Below are 13,525 nucleotides of genomic sequence, written 5' to 3' on the forward strand. Positions count from 1 at the left end.
AAAAAAAAAAAAAAAAGTTCATTCTTCTGACATTCCATGGTGTTTTCACTATTTTTTGCCAACACAGCAATTCAAATGCATCAAATATTCTGTGGTTTTCTTTATTCATTGTACAGCTTTCACACGCATATGAAGTTATTGATAACACCATGGCTTGGATCAGTTATACCTTAGACTTCAAAGTGACATCTTTGCTTCTTAACACTTTAAATAGTTTTTTTTTTTTTTTTTTTGTGGCAGATTTACCCAGTTCCATATGCCATCTAATTTCTTGACTGCTGCTTCTGTGGGCACTGATTTTGGATTCAAGCAAAATGATGTCTTTGACAACTTCAGTCTTTCCTTCATTTATTGTGATGTTGCTTATTAGTAATTGAAAAATATTATTAAAAAATTTATTTATATATGTTATGTAATGTTCTGTCATTCTCAAAGTCCTTTAAATCATGTAGTCTTCACCCTAACCTTATTAGACAGAGAAAAATTACCATTCTGTGTTTTCACAAATGACAGAACTGAAACCTGAAACACAGGCATTATTTATTTATTTTTGTAACCTCCTGCCAGTAATACAGTTCCTACTCTGTAGGCTATGCATTTGGAATATAAAACATTTCCTTGAGCAGATGATATTCAGATTATTATTTGAAAAAAATAAAGGCATTTATATTCTTATTGAACGTGTATGTGTTTTCAACCTCCAGAATAATATCTGCATGCCTGGGCACTGCTTAAATGAATCTATGGTGAATAGCCTGTATCTTTAAATTGTGGTGTGTTATAAATGCACTACTTATTTATTTCTCTTTATTTACTTTTGTATGCATGGCAACTTCTGAATAGAAGCCATCTATAAATTATTCATTAAATGTCACATTCAAAATTTGGATTGAGGTCAGATTCCAAGATGTTTAAGCTTAAAATTTAGACATTGTCAGTGCTAAAGGGGATTGTAAAGCAGGAGTTCACATGCAGGTTATGAATTCATGCCAAAGGTATATATTTTTCAGTCATCACCCTTCTTTGTAAATTCCAGTCACACTGTTGTAGAAGATTTGTCAAATATATAAAAAGTGATTTTTAAATTTTTGCTTCCTCATAGTATATACTCTAATGCCCCCCCTTTTTTATTTTTCATCTCTCTCCCACTTGTCAGGTTTGATTGTGTCTTTTTCAAAAACTTAAGAGTATGGGCCACCATTGCAATGGGAGAAACAGATGTAGCTCTTTGCTACTCTATATGGGAGGGTAGACTTGCCAGTTTGTAGAAGAGCAAACAGATACTGCTGGTGAGCCCTTGGTTAGAGACCATAGTTGTGATGTTGGGGTCATTGAATGTGTTTCACTCACTTATCATTGAACTTTTTCCATTAGAGTATGTTTCTAAGGAGCTCTGGTGGTGTAGTGGATAAGTCATTTGGCTGTTAACCAGAAGGTCAGAAGTTCAAGCCCACCAGCTGCTCCATGGATGGCAGATGGGACAATCTACTTCCATAAATATTACAGCATCGGAAACCCAGTGAAGGTCATTATGAGTCAGAATCAACATCATATCACTGAGTTTGGAGTTGGGTTATGATGTTTCTGGAATGATTAGACACACCATACAAGTTGTTTACCATATGATTGGTGTTTTTAGAGGCAAATTCTTTCAAGATCAGGTCTCTTAGTAAGAAATTCTTACTAAGCTTCCTGCTTCTATCCTGAAATCTGAGAACTGTCTCAGACAGAGCATGAAGATCTTTGGGAACATCTGGGTGGAGAACTTTATACATCGTTTTCTGTCGTGGTATCAATAGCATGTTGGCTTTTCATCTCCATAAAGCATATCTTATTTGGTCCATTTGCAGTCCATTATTATTTGCAGTCCATTGATGTGACCTCAGGGCCACATCATTTATCAATGGGCTGTGAGCGTTACCAGAAGGGGTCAAAGACTGGCCTGCAGTAACCAAAATCAGTACAATCAGGGAGTTCTTTAGCTGTCCAACAAAGATATCCCCAATGTGTCTATGTTCCTATTCTGGGTATTTCCTCAACATCTGTTTCCCTTTCTTATTATCAGGAAGATGATTGAAATTCTCAGAGTTGGACTGTTACCTGCTTCACTTCATTGTGGAGAAAATCCAGAAGAAAGCAAAGAAACTACTGAGCATCTTGCTGATTATAGCCAATGAAGCAGTGGTGCATATTTCTGTATCTGGGTCTTGAACTCAGATGACCTCACCACATTATTGGAGGATGAAGTCCATAAAGTCTGGGTTAGTTTTGCAAACTCCTCCAGGAGGGCTGTGCATATTGCCACTGTTGCTAAAATCCCACAAGTAGAGCCTCTGGACACGATAATATTTCAATGCCCAGGTATTTCTCAGGCACTGCAGAATTGAGTTCTCAAAGTTTTGAAAAACAGTGAGTCACTAGGCTTTCTTAGAATTCTTTCTTTCTTTCTTTCTTTTTTTTTGAGTAAGAAGTTCTGTGAAAATGGAAAGCAGCAGGGAGAGGAAAAAGGGGAGTGCAGCCACAGCACTTTGGTATGGCAGAAAAAGGGGTGGTGCGGGTCTCCTCAGACAGGGTTATGGTGTACTAGATGAACATACTAAGGAGTGAGTGTCAGGTTTGACCCTATAATAACATTAGCTAAAGGGGTACTGGAGTGTCTCCAGGAGGATTCACAGTGTGGACGTCAATTCTGGCTGAGCAAATCCACTAGGCTCAAGGTGCCCTGTGGGTGCTGTCAAGCACCCAGGAACCTGACTCTCTTGATCTATTATGTATATATTTATTTAAATTTCATATAACAAGTTTATTTATTTATTTTTTTAAAGGCATGTACAGATTGTAAACAAAGTCAAGAGTTAATAAAATCGTAACTTCTGCCAATATAATCTGTCCTAGAGTTATTCCATTAAGTTACAGTCTAAACATTTTTAACTCAATAATTGTCATCTTTATCAGAATCATTATTTTTCTATTAAATTTAATTGGTTTTCTGTTTGCTCACTTTTTTAAGGATTTCTATAAACCTTGCTCTGATACCTTCCCACTGAGTTGGCCATATTTTGACATGTGTGTGTGTTAATAATTCTCTATTATTTTACTTTTTCACTCTTTACAAGTGCTAAGTTATGTAATCTGGCCCAGGCTGACTGATGCAGAACTTGGGATAAGGTTACTTGTTTTGGTTACTTAGTGCCACTCTGACAAAAATATGCCACAAATGGGATGGCTTGAACAAAGAGGAGTTTATTCTCTTACAGTTTGGGAGGCGAGAAGTCTGAGTTCAAAGTGCCAGGCTCTAGGCGCTGTGTTAAAACCCTTCAATCTTGGGCTTTAGCTCTGCCTCCTGCTCCCGGACCACTGGAACTAGGGGCTTTTCTTCACTCAGACAGCTGCTGGCTGCTGAGACTGACAAGCCCAAAGTTGACAAGTAAAAAAGGTACAGTCCTGTTGTTACCAAACCACACAGCAGGCCATTAATTAAAGTCCACTAAAAGCCCCAAGGTCAGCAGAGCATGGCAGGCTGCTGAACAATGACATGGCTACATGCATGGTTCAATTATGTCATAAGCTAGAGACCATTCCCAAAGCTGTTTCTTATGTATAGGAAACAGACTACATCCCTAAAGCAGCTACTTAGCCACTCCAATAGATTCCATCATGGAGTTAATTGCCAATCTCACCATGGGAAATAACTATATCCAGCTGTCCAGCCACTCAACAAGGCTCAGCCAAGTTGACACATAAAATTAACTACCACAGTACTGTTTCTCATTTTCTCTTCTCTATTTTTTTTTTAAGTTAAAACCACAGATCAACAACTTTGAAAGTAAATTTTAGTAACCAGGATGTTTAGACTTAATTAGTTGTAACTTAGGAATGTATACTATGGGTAGAAATGCAGAATTTGACATATTATAACGAAAGCTGATTTTTTAAGGAGCTCTGATGGTATATCAGGTAACATATTTGGATGCTAACCAGAAGGTCAGTGGTTCAAATCCACCAGCTGGTCTGTGGAAAGGAAGAAGAGGCAATCTATTTCCATAAAGATTTACAGTATTGGAAACCCAATGGAGGTCACTAGGTGTCAGAACCAACTCAATGGCTGTGAGTTTTTGATTAGGAATGCATCATGTGGGCAGAAATTCAGAGTTTGACATATTATTGCTGGAGCTGATTTTAGGAAACTAGAAGGAATAGGTTTGTTCAGAGTATATCAGAAGCTCATTGCAGATTCAATCAACGTGATTCCAGGTTGTTTTCTACTCTACTTTTTCCCCTCCAATTCCCTTTCACGTGAAAGAGAGTATAAATCATCTGTCAAGAGAGAATGTCTTAGTGGGACAAATAAGTTGCTCTTTTCAGCTAACTCTTTGGGAAAGTATGTGATTATGTTTTATTTTAAATGTTAAGTATTTGTCTTCATTATTCTTCCACCCCTACCAATAAAGCAAGAATGTGAGAGTGAGACAGCATCCTCAGGGGTAAAAGGCTATGACAGGAATAAAACTACCCTTTCTCCAAAAATGTCTGAGGGAAATCAAACATTCACTGAAGAATTTTGTTTTCTTCCCAATAGCTAAAGATGACCATAATAGAAACATGATAGAGTAGGAAGCTATGGCAAAGTATAGTGGTAGTAGAGGGCTCTCCTAACAGAAGGCAAGATAGCAGAGAGTAGTGTTTAAGTGCTTGGCAGCTAACCAAAAACTCAGTGGATTAAATCCATCAGCTACTGCTCAGGAGAAAGATGTGACAGTCTGGTTCTGTAAAGATATATAGCTTTGGAATACTTACAGAGCAGTTCTAAACTTCTATAAGGTTTTTCTGAGTTGTAATCAACTTGATGGCAATTGGTTTAGTATGTACTTTTTTTGGGGGGAGGGGGGTTGGTTATCATGACCAAAGTTCCTCAATAGCAATGATTTGGGGACAGAACTTTTACATTAGAATCCTTATGACAAAAGAGATTGAAAAGATTCACTCGAATAGCTTGCCTAAGTCATTGAGCTCATAAACAAGAGCATAATGTGTAAGGAATGAATGTAGAGGTTCATCACCAGAGATAACATATAAAAGACAACATTATATGAAGAGTGCAAAGAAATTGTTGAGTTATTAGTAACAGGGCAGAGCGAACTCTATATCCAATGTGCTCAGGATGAATGTGCATGATTCATTAAAATCTTACAATAAGGAATTTTATACATTTTGTACTATCATGCGTGTATTTTATAGGACAATTATGAAGATACAAGCAATAAAAGTGAGTATATTTTTTAGTCAATAATGTGCTAAAGGGTAACATTGTTTTACAAATTTTGGGAATGCCATCAGACCTCCATTCTATACCCACAGTTACTCATTTATTGTAACCAGAAAGGATAACAAAAGCAAAGACACAAAAGGGACGAGGTATGGGAAATTTACAGATGTAAGCTTCCATTGTCCCCAGGGCGTAACATGCTTCCAAAATCACATATTCTTTCCAATATAGGAAGTCCTAGAAAATACCAGTCTCAGGCCTTTTTTGGCTATATTACCTAGTCAGATTGTGTTTTCATTCCATAGTAATGATTGATTGAATCATTGAATATGCAAGATTGATTACATCATGTCCCCATTGAACAATCTACTTCCATAGAGATACTACCTCGGAAACGTTGCTATGAGTTGAGTTGACTCAATGGCTGTGATTTTGTTTTTTTGGTTGCCTCCCTTCCTGATGTTGGTTGTCTACATGAGCTCTGTGTAGCCCCCACTCATTTGCACACATTTAAGTGTTGACAGGCTGTTTTAGAAAACAAAGACAGGAAAGGAGCAAGATGGCAAAGTGATTGGATGCTTCCCCTTACTTTCCCAACAACTAACTCACTGAACAATGAATAAAAACAAACAAAGACTGAGATCTTATAACTCCAGGCAGCAGGTGAGGTTTTATAGAGTAGGGTTGAGTCAAGAAGTGGGAAAGAGGAGTAGTGTCTACACGGAAGTTGGGAGAAAGTACTCACAAACATCTGAGTAACTCACTCATCACTCTCATTTTTTTGGATAGGCCAGGGCAGCACCTCAAACACCCCAAAAGGAACACAGAAAGGGTGATAATCTGTGGAAACTCTGGCCTGTCCCCCCCGCCCCCAGTGTCACAGATTGGTCATAGTAGCTGGTTGGCTATGCAATTGAAAATGAGAAAAGGTACATCATGGTGCAGTGAGCAAATGCCCTTGAATCTCACTGACAATCAAGATAGTCAGGCACTAGAAATAAGAGAAGTTAGCAGCAGGGTAAGAGAAATACTTTGGACCAGTGAGGAAGACCAATGGTAATGGCTGGCACTAGGATAATATCTGGCAATACTTTAGATAGGCCCAAATCAAGTCACAGTGGGAGAGCCTCTGTAGGGATGCTATGAAAGAAAGACCAAGACAGCCAATAGAGACCACAGGAATGTTGAGGCCCACTGCTTACATCAGCATCTATGACCAACTCATCACTTCCTCCCACCCATGCATATTGAATTCTAGAGATCACATATTCAGAACTCTGAACTCAACCCTGAACAAAATCTAATGGTAATAATACCCTCCAGTGGTTGTCAGTCCAGGTACCTGGCCTTTAATCTCCTTTCTTCCACCCTTCTGTCCTGTTGTTTGGGCGTGCCTGGGTTCTCTCTGCTCACATGGACCCCTGTGGCTGACTGCTCCTCTGCCCGGTGGAAGAAAGGGGATTAAAAGCCAGGAACCCGGACAGAGGAGCAGTCAGCTTCAAGGATTCAGGTGAGTGGAGGAAACTCAGGTATGCCCAAAGCAGCAGGATGGGAGAGTGGGAGAAAGGGAATTCAAACCCAGGAACCAGGCAGAGAAGCAGTCAGCAGCAGGGGTCCAGGTAAGGACAGGAAACTCAGGCACACCCAAAGCAGCAAGGTGGGAGAGCGGGAAAATGGAGATTAAAAGCTAGGAACCCGGACAGAGGAGCGGTCAGCTTCAAGGATTCAGGTGAGTGGAGGAAACTCAGGCATGCCCAAAGCAGCAGGATGGAAGAGCAAGAGAAAGGGAATTCAAAGCCAGAAACCAGGCAGAGAAGGAGTCAGACACAGGGGTACAGGTAAGGACAGGAAACTCAGGCACGCCCAAAGCAGCAGGGTGGGAGAGTGGGAAAAAGGGGATTAAAAGCCAGGAACCTGGACAAAGGAGCAGTTAGTCGCAGGGATCCAGGTGAGGAGAGACAACGCAGGAAAGCCCAAAGCAGCAGGTGGGAGAGTGGGAGAAAAGGGATTAAAAGCCAGGAACTTGGATAGAGGAGCAGTCAGCCACAGGGATCAAGGTGAGGAGAGGGAACTCAGGCACACCCAAAGCAGCAGGGTGGGAAAGTGGGAGAAAGGGGATTAAAAAGCCCAGGAACCAGGAGAGAGGAGCAATCAGCCACAGGGTTCCAGGTGAGGGAGAAAACCCAGGCATGCCCAAAGTAGCAGCATGGAAGAGGATGGGAAAGGGTATTGAAAGCCAGGAACCTGGACAGAGGAGCAGTCAGCTGCAGGGAGCCAGGTGAGGAGAGAGAAACCAAACATGCCCAAAGCAGCAGGATAGGAGAGTGGGAGAAAGGCGATTAAAAGCCAGGAACCTGGACAGAAGAGCAGTCAGCTTCAGGGAATCAGGTGAGGAGAGAGAACTCAGGCATGTCCAAAGCAGCAGGGCAGGAGAGGGGGAAAAAGGGTATTAAAAGGCCCAGGAACCAGGACAGAGGAGCAGTCAGCTGCTGAGGTCCAGGTAAGGAGAGAGAACCAAGGCACACCCAAAGCAGCAGGATGGGAGAGCAGAAGAAAGGGGATTAAAAATCAGGAACCTGGACAGAGGAAAAATCAGCAGCAGGGATCCAGGTGAAGAGAGGGAAACCAGGCACGCCCAAAGCAGCAGGTGGGAGAGTGGGAGAAAGTTAATTAAAAGGCCCAGCAACCTGGACAGAGGAGCAGTCAGCCACAGGGACCCAGGTAAGGGTGTTATGAGAGTTTTCCAATAGGGAGAGAAACTTGTCTGTCAGTTTTTCCTCCAATGGTGATGTGTTGATGTGAGTTTTGAGGCTGAGCCACTGGTGTTTCAAACCCAGCGGGATGCACATGGTGCACTAGTATCAGCCCAGCTTACAAACTGAGACACACTAGGAAGAAGGAAGAGGCCATCCACTTCTCAAAAAATTGGCCAGAGAAAACCTTATGAATAGCAAAGAAACACTGTTTGATGAATTACCGTGCAACTTTATGAATAGTCCCTTTCAGTTAGAAGGCTCTCAAAAATAAGATTGGTGTGGTGTAATAAATTACTTAGTGTGGCTTTTCTACCCATAAGTCTTTGTAAACTCCAAGGTGGGAATTGCTATTAGCAACTGAGGAGATCCTGATTGCTAAAGTTGCCCACCTGGAGTATTTCTGTTGGGAGTGGCACAAAACAATGTTCTGGGAGGTTCCCACTCTCTCTCAGTTGCTTAGAGTTCTGATGCTATGATTGGCTAGCTTGGCCACTCTGCCAGGCTCAAAAGGAGGCCTCCTAGAGGCAAAACTCTCTCTGACTGCTGGTTGAGGAAGATGTGCTGTTGAAAGAGACATGCACTCTGCAAAGAGACACGTGATGCTGGTAAAGAGCCACAAGAGACACGCATTGCTGAGAAAGACACTGAGGGACATGCACTGCTGGGGGAGAGACTGTGAGAGACTGTTGGCTGAGAGACGGTGGGCTGGGAGAGAGACAGAATTTTTTTTTAACTTGAATTGTAGCCTGTGGTGCTTCCCTAATAAAGCCCATAATCTGTGAGCTCTGTGTGGCCACTGCAGTGAATTATTGAACCTAGGAGAGAGGTGGTGGGTGCTTTGGGAGGAATGATTGGAGAAAGGGCTGGAGGGAGGCAGCTTGTCTGGCCTTGTAGGAATAGGCTTTGGGTTACTGTTGGTAATCCTGTCTTCCTCTTGTGGGATTAGAGGAGGTCAGAGCATGTGGCCTCCTTGCCCTTTTTGCAACTGGGAAAGAGCTGCATCATCTGACTAAACCCAGCCTTACTCATATGGATACGGTAAAGCTTTTGAGACCTTCATTTGCTGATGTGGCACCACTAAAATTGAGGAGAAACAGCTGCAGACATCTGTTAATCATTGGAACATGAAATGTACGAAGTATGAATCTAGGAAAACTGGAAGTTGTCAAAAATGAAATGGAACACATAAAGATTGATATTCTCAGCATTAGTGAGCTGAAATGGACTGGTTTTGGCCATTTTGAATCAGACAACCATATGATCTACTATGCCGGGAATGACAGTTTGAAAAGGAATGGCGTGGCATTCATCGTCACAAAGGATGTGTCAAGATCTGTCCTGAAGTACAATGCTGTCAGTGATAAGATAATATCCATATGCCTACAAGGAAGATGCATTAATATGACTATTATTAAAATTTACGCCCCAACCACCAAAGCCAAAGAGGAGGAAATTGAAGATTTTTATCAACTTTTGCAGTCTGAAATTGACCAAACATGCAATCAGGATGTGTTAATTATCACTTGTGACTGGAATGCAAAAGTTGGAAACAAACAAGAATCACCAGTAGTTGGAAAATTTGGCCTTGTTGACGGAAATAATGCTGGGACTCACATGGTAGAATTTTGCAAGACCAATGACTTGTTCATCGCACACACCTTTTTTCAACAACACAAATGGTGGCTCCACACATGGACTTCACCAGATGGAACACACAGGAATCAGATTGACTACATCTGTGGCAAGAGATGATGAAAAAGCTCAATATCTTCAGCCAAAACCAGGCCAGGAGCTGATTGTGGAACAGACCATCTACTGCTTATATGCAAGTTAAACTAGAAGTTGAAGACAATTAAAACAAGTCCAAGAGAGCCAAAATGTGATCTAGAATATATCCTTCTGAATTTAGAGATCATCTGAAGAATAGATTTGATACATTGAACACCAACAACCGAAAACCAGAAGAATTGTGGGAGGATATCAAGAACATTATCCATGAAGAAAGCAAGAGATCACTAAAAAGATGAGAAAAGAAGACCAAAATAGATGACAGAAGAGACTCTGAAACTTGCCCTCGAGTGGAGAGTAGCTAAAGCAAATGGAAGAAATGACAAGATAAAAGACCTGAACAGAAGATTTCACAGAGTAACTCGAGCAGACAAAACAAATTACTATAATGAAATGTGCAAAGATCTGGAGTCTGAAAAACCAAAAGGGAAGTACACACTTGGCATTTCTCAAGCTGAAAGAATTTAAGAAAAAAATTAAGCCTTAAGTTACAATATTGAGAGATTCTATGGGCAAAATATTGAATGATACAGGAAACCTCAAGAGAAGATGGCAGGAATACACAGAGTCACTGTACCAAAAAGAACTGGTTTATCTTCATACATTTCAGGAAGTGGCATATGATCCAGAATCAATGGTACTGAAGGAGGAAGTCAAAGCTGCAATGAAGTATTGGCAAAGAACAAGGCTCCGGGAATTGATGGAATACCTATTGAGATATTTCAACAAACGAATGGCCCATTGGAAACACTAACTCAGTTAGGCCAAGAGATTTGGAAGACAGCCACCTGGCCAACTGACTGGAAGAGATACATATTTGTACCCATTCCAAAGAAAGGTGATCCCACAGATTGTGGAAATTATAGAACAATATCATTAATATCACATGCAAGTAAGATCTTACTGAAGATAATTCAAAAACCTTTGCAGCAGTATATTGACAGAGAATTTCCAGAGGTGCAAGCTGGATTCAGAAGAGAACATGGAACAAGGGATATCATAGCTGTTGTCAGATGGATCTTGGCTCAAGGCAAAGAATACCAGAAAGATGTTTACTTGTGTTTTAGTGACTATGCAAAGGCATTTGATTGTGTGGATCATGACAAATTATGGATAACGAAGAATGGGAATTCCCAAACACTTGATTGTACTCATGAAGAACGTGTACCGTAACCAGGAGGCTGTCATTTGAACAGAACAAGGGGACACTATATGGTTTAAAATCAAGAAGAGAGTTGGAAATGCCTTGACAGCACCTAACAACAACAACAACAGTGATTTCCAACAGGACATATCAAGCCCAATGCTGCTGGACCTATTCTGACTTATAGTTAACCCATGGGGTGGAGTGAAGCTGCCTCTTGAATTCCCAGGGCTGTGAGTCTTTGCGGAGGTGGAACAGCTAGTATTGTGAACCTCAGACTTTAAGGTGGAAGATGGGCACATGGTTGTTGTGCCATCAGGGTTCCCAATCACACTATTTCACCTAGAAAAACAGAATACAAAATTTAAAGCTAATAATAATAATAATATATCCCAAGAATAACAGGAATAGTAAAACACAAAATGACAAAAAAAAAGAAGGAAAAATCAAAAGAAAAACATGAAGAGGAAATGTATTCCTTTGGAGTCTAGACTAAAAGAATTGAAAAATTTCAGACTGTGGTGCTAAATAGGATTAACAAAAGCAAAAATTGCACAAAGAACAAACTATTGGAAATTGGGAAACAAATGGAGGAACAAAATAGAGACTCAATAACAATTGAAAGGATAAAAAAATCTAAAATCAAAGATACATACTGGAACTGAGGAATAAAGCCACTCGATAATAGAGGCAAGCAGAAAGAAGATGGAATAAATGAACTAGAAGACAATATAACTAAACTTATCAAATCTCAAGGGAAATGACAAAAGAACAAAGTAATATGAACAAACTCAAAAGAAAACATGGGACTTTAATACTATTGAGATACATTATGAGTCTGGAATAAAGCTCACTCCCAAGGCTGGCTCTCAGCCCAATATTAAACAAAATGTACATGCAGACCACTAGACACAGGGTGACACACCCACATACTCTATGGAAATGTATCCTTTGGAGCAATTGACCATGGGGCACCAGAGCAGCAGCATTCATAGAGAGGAAATGCAGGACAAACAGGAGTACATATCTATGAGGGGGAAGGAGGGAGGTTACTGGGCAGGGAGATGAGGAGACTGGGTTACGGTTGGACATGGTAAATGGGGAGTGAACCTAAATGTACATGTAATATTGAATGTAAAACAAACTTTTAAAATACAAATTAAAAACAACAACAACATAACATTAGAATTATAGGCATCCCAGATTATCTACCACAATAAAAGTTTACAAACAATTTTCCAAGACATTATCAAAGAGAATTTCCAAGACCACAACAGAGAATGAAGACTACAAATACAGGAAGTTACACAGACATCAATTAGAAAAGACACAAAAACATAAACTCTGTACCATATTCCAATAAAGTTCTTAAAAACCAAAGACAAGTAGAGAATTCTGAAAATGACAAGAGAAAAACACACTATAACCTACCAAGAATCTTTATAAGAATCAGAGAAGTTTTCTTCCTAAGAACTCTAGACCCCAGAAGACAATGGAGCAACATATATAAAGTATTGAATTAAAACAATCGACAACCAAGAGTTCTTTTGACAACCCAGAAAAGTTGTCATTCAGAAATGAGGAGGAAATTAAGACATTTCTAAACAAATAGAAGCTCTGGGAATCTGCCATTACCAGACCAGTTTGGAAATATTACTTGAGGAATACTCCAAAAGGATTAGAAATGCCATTAAATAATACTTATATCTGTACAAAGGAGCTCTAGTGGTGCAGTGCCTAAGACATTTGACAGCTAAGCAGAAGGTTTGTGGTTCAAATTCACCAGCCACTCTGTGAAAGGAAGATGGGGCAATCTACTTCCATAAAGATTTATTGCCTCCGAAACCCAATGGGGTTGCTATGAGTTGGAATCGACTCGATGGCACTGGCTTTTTTTTTTGTTTGCTTGTTTGTTTTGGTTTTGTATCTATATATGAGAAAAATAAATAAGACAGAGAGAAGGATTATGAAAAAAAATACAATATAAATAATCATAAGGACTAAGTATATGATATTTCCAAGGAATAAACTACATAATTAAATCCCATAAACAATACAACATCAAGTTTATAAGAAATAAGTACCAAGTAAACTTACAGAATCCTGGTTGTATACTGATATTGATGGAGACACACCAACAGCAAAGGAGGAGGAAGGAACATATCAGGAAGAGATTTAGTATGTGACATTTTTATGTTAACTCTTGTTTATATGTTAAATGTTGTTGCAATATAAACGTAAGTTGTGTAATGTGATATATGTGGTAATCACTAAAAAAAAAAAATCACCCCCCACCCAAAAAAAAATGTAGAAAAAATGAAGAAAGAAAACAAAAAATGGCATCACATGATAGTGGCCAAAAATGAAAAAAAATAAAACAAAAGAAAGCAAAACAACAGAAAAGTCAGAATAATAAAAGAAAGAAGATCTGAAACAAACAAGTAGAAAAATGAGTGAAGTAGACACTTCATTTTTACTAATAATCTTAGATGTAAATCATCTAAAATCCCCATGCAAAAGATGGAGTGGCAGAATTGATAACAAGAACAGTAACAACAGCAACAATAAAGC

At 39.7% G+C, this 13,525-nt stretch overlaps 1 pseudogene; it reads right to left on the reverse strand.

The window, feature by feature from the left end:
* Nucleotides 1-1,553: 1,553 nt before the first annotated feature.
* LOC103207053 overlaps nt 1,554-13,525 on the reverse strand; it is a 29,923-nt pseudogene continuing 17,951 nt past the window's right edge.

Source organism: Orycteropus afer, unplaced genomic scaffold, assembly GCF_000298275.1.
Source record: "Orycteropus afer afer isolate SDZICR_OR568_19922 unplaced genomic scaffold, OryAfe1.0 scaffold00348, whole genome shotgun sequence".
In the NCBI taxonomy this organism is placed as follows: domain Eukaryota; kingdom Metazoa; phylum Chordata; class Mammalia; order Tubulidentata; family Orycteropodidae; genus Orycteropus; species Orycteropus afer.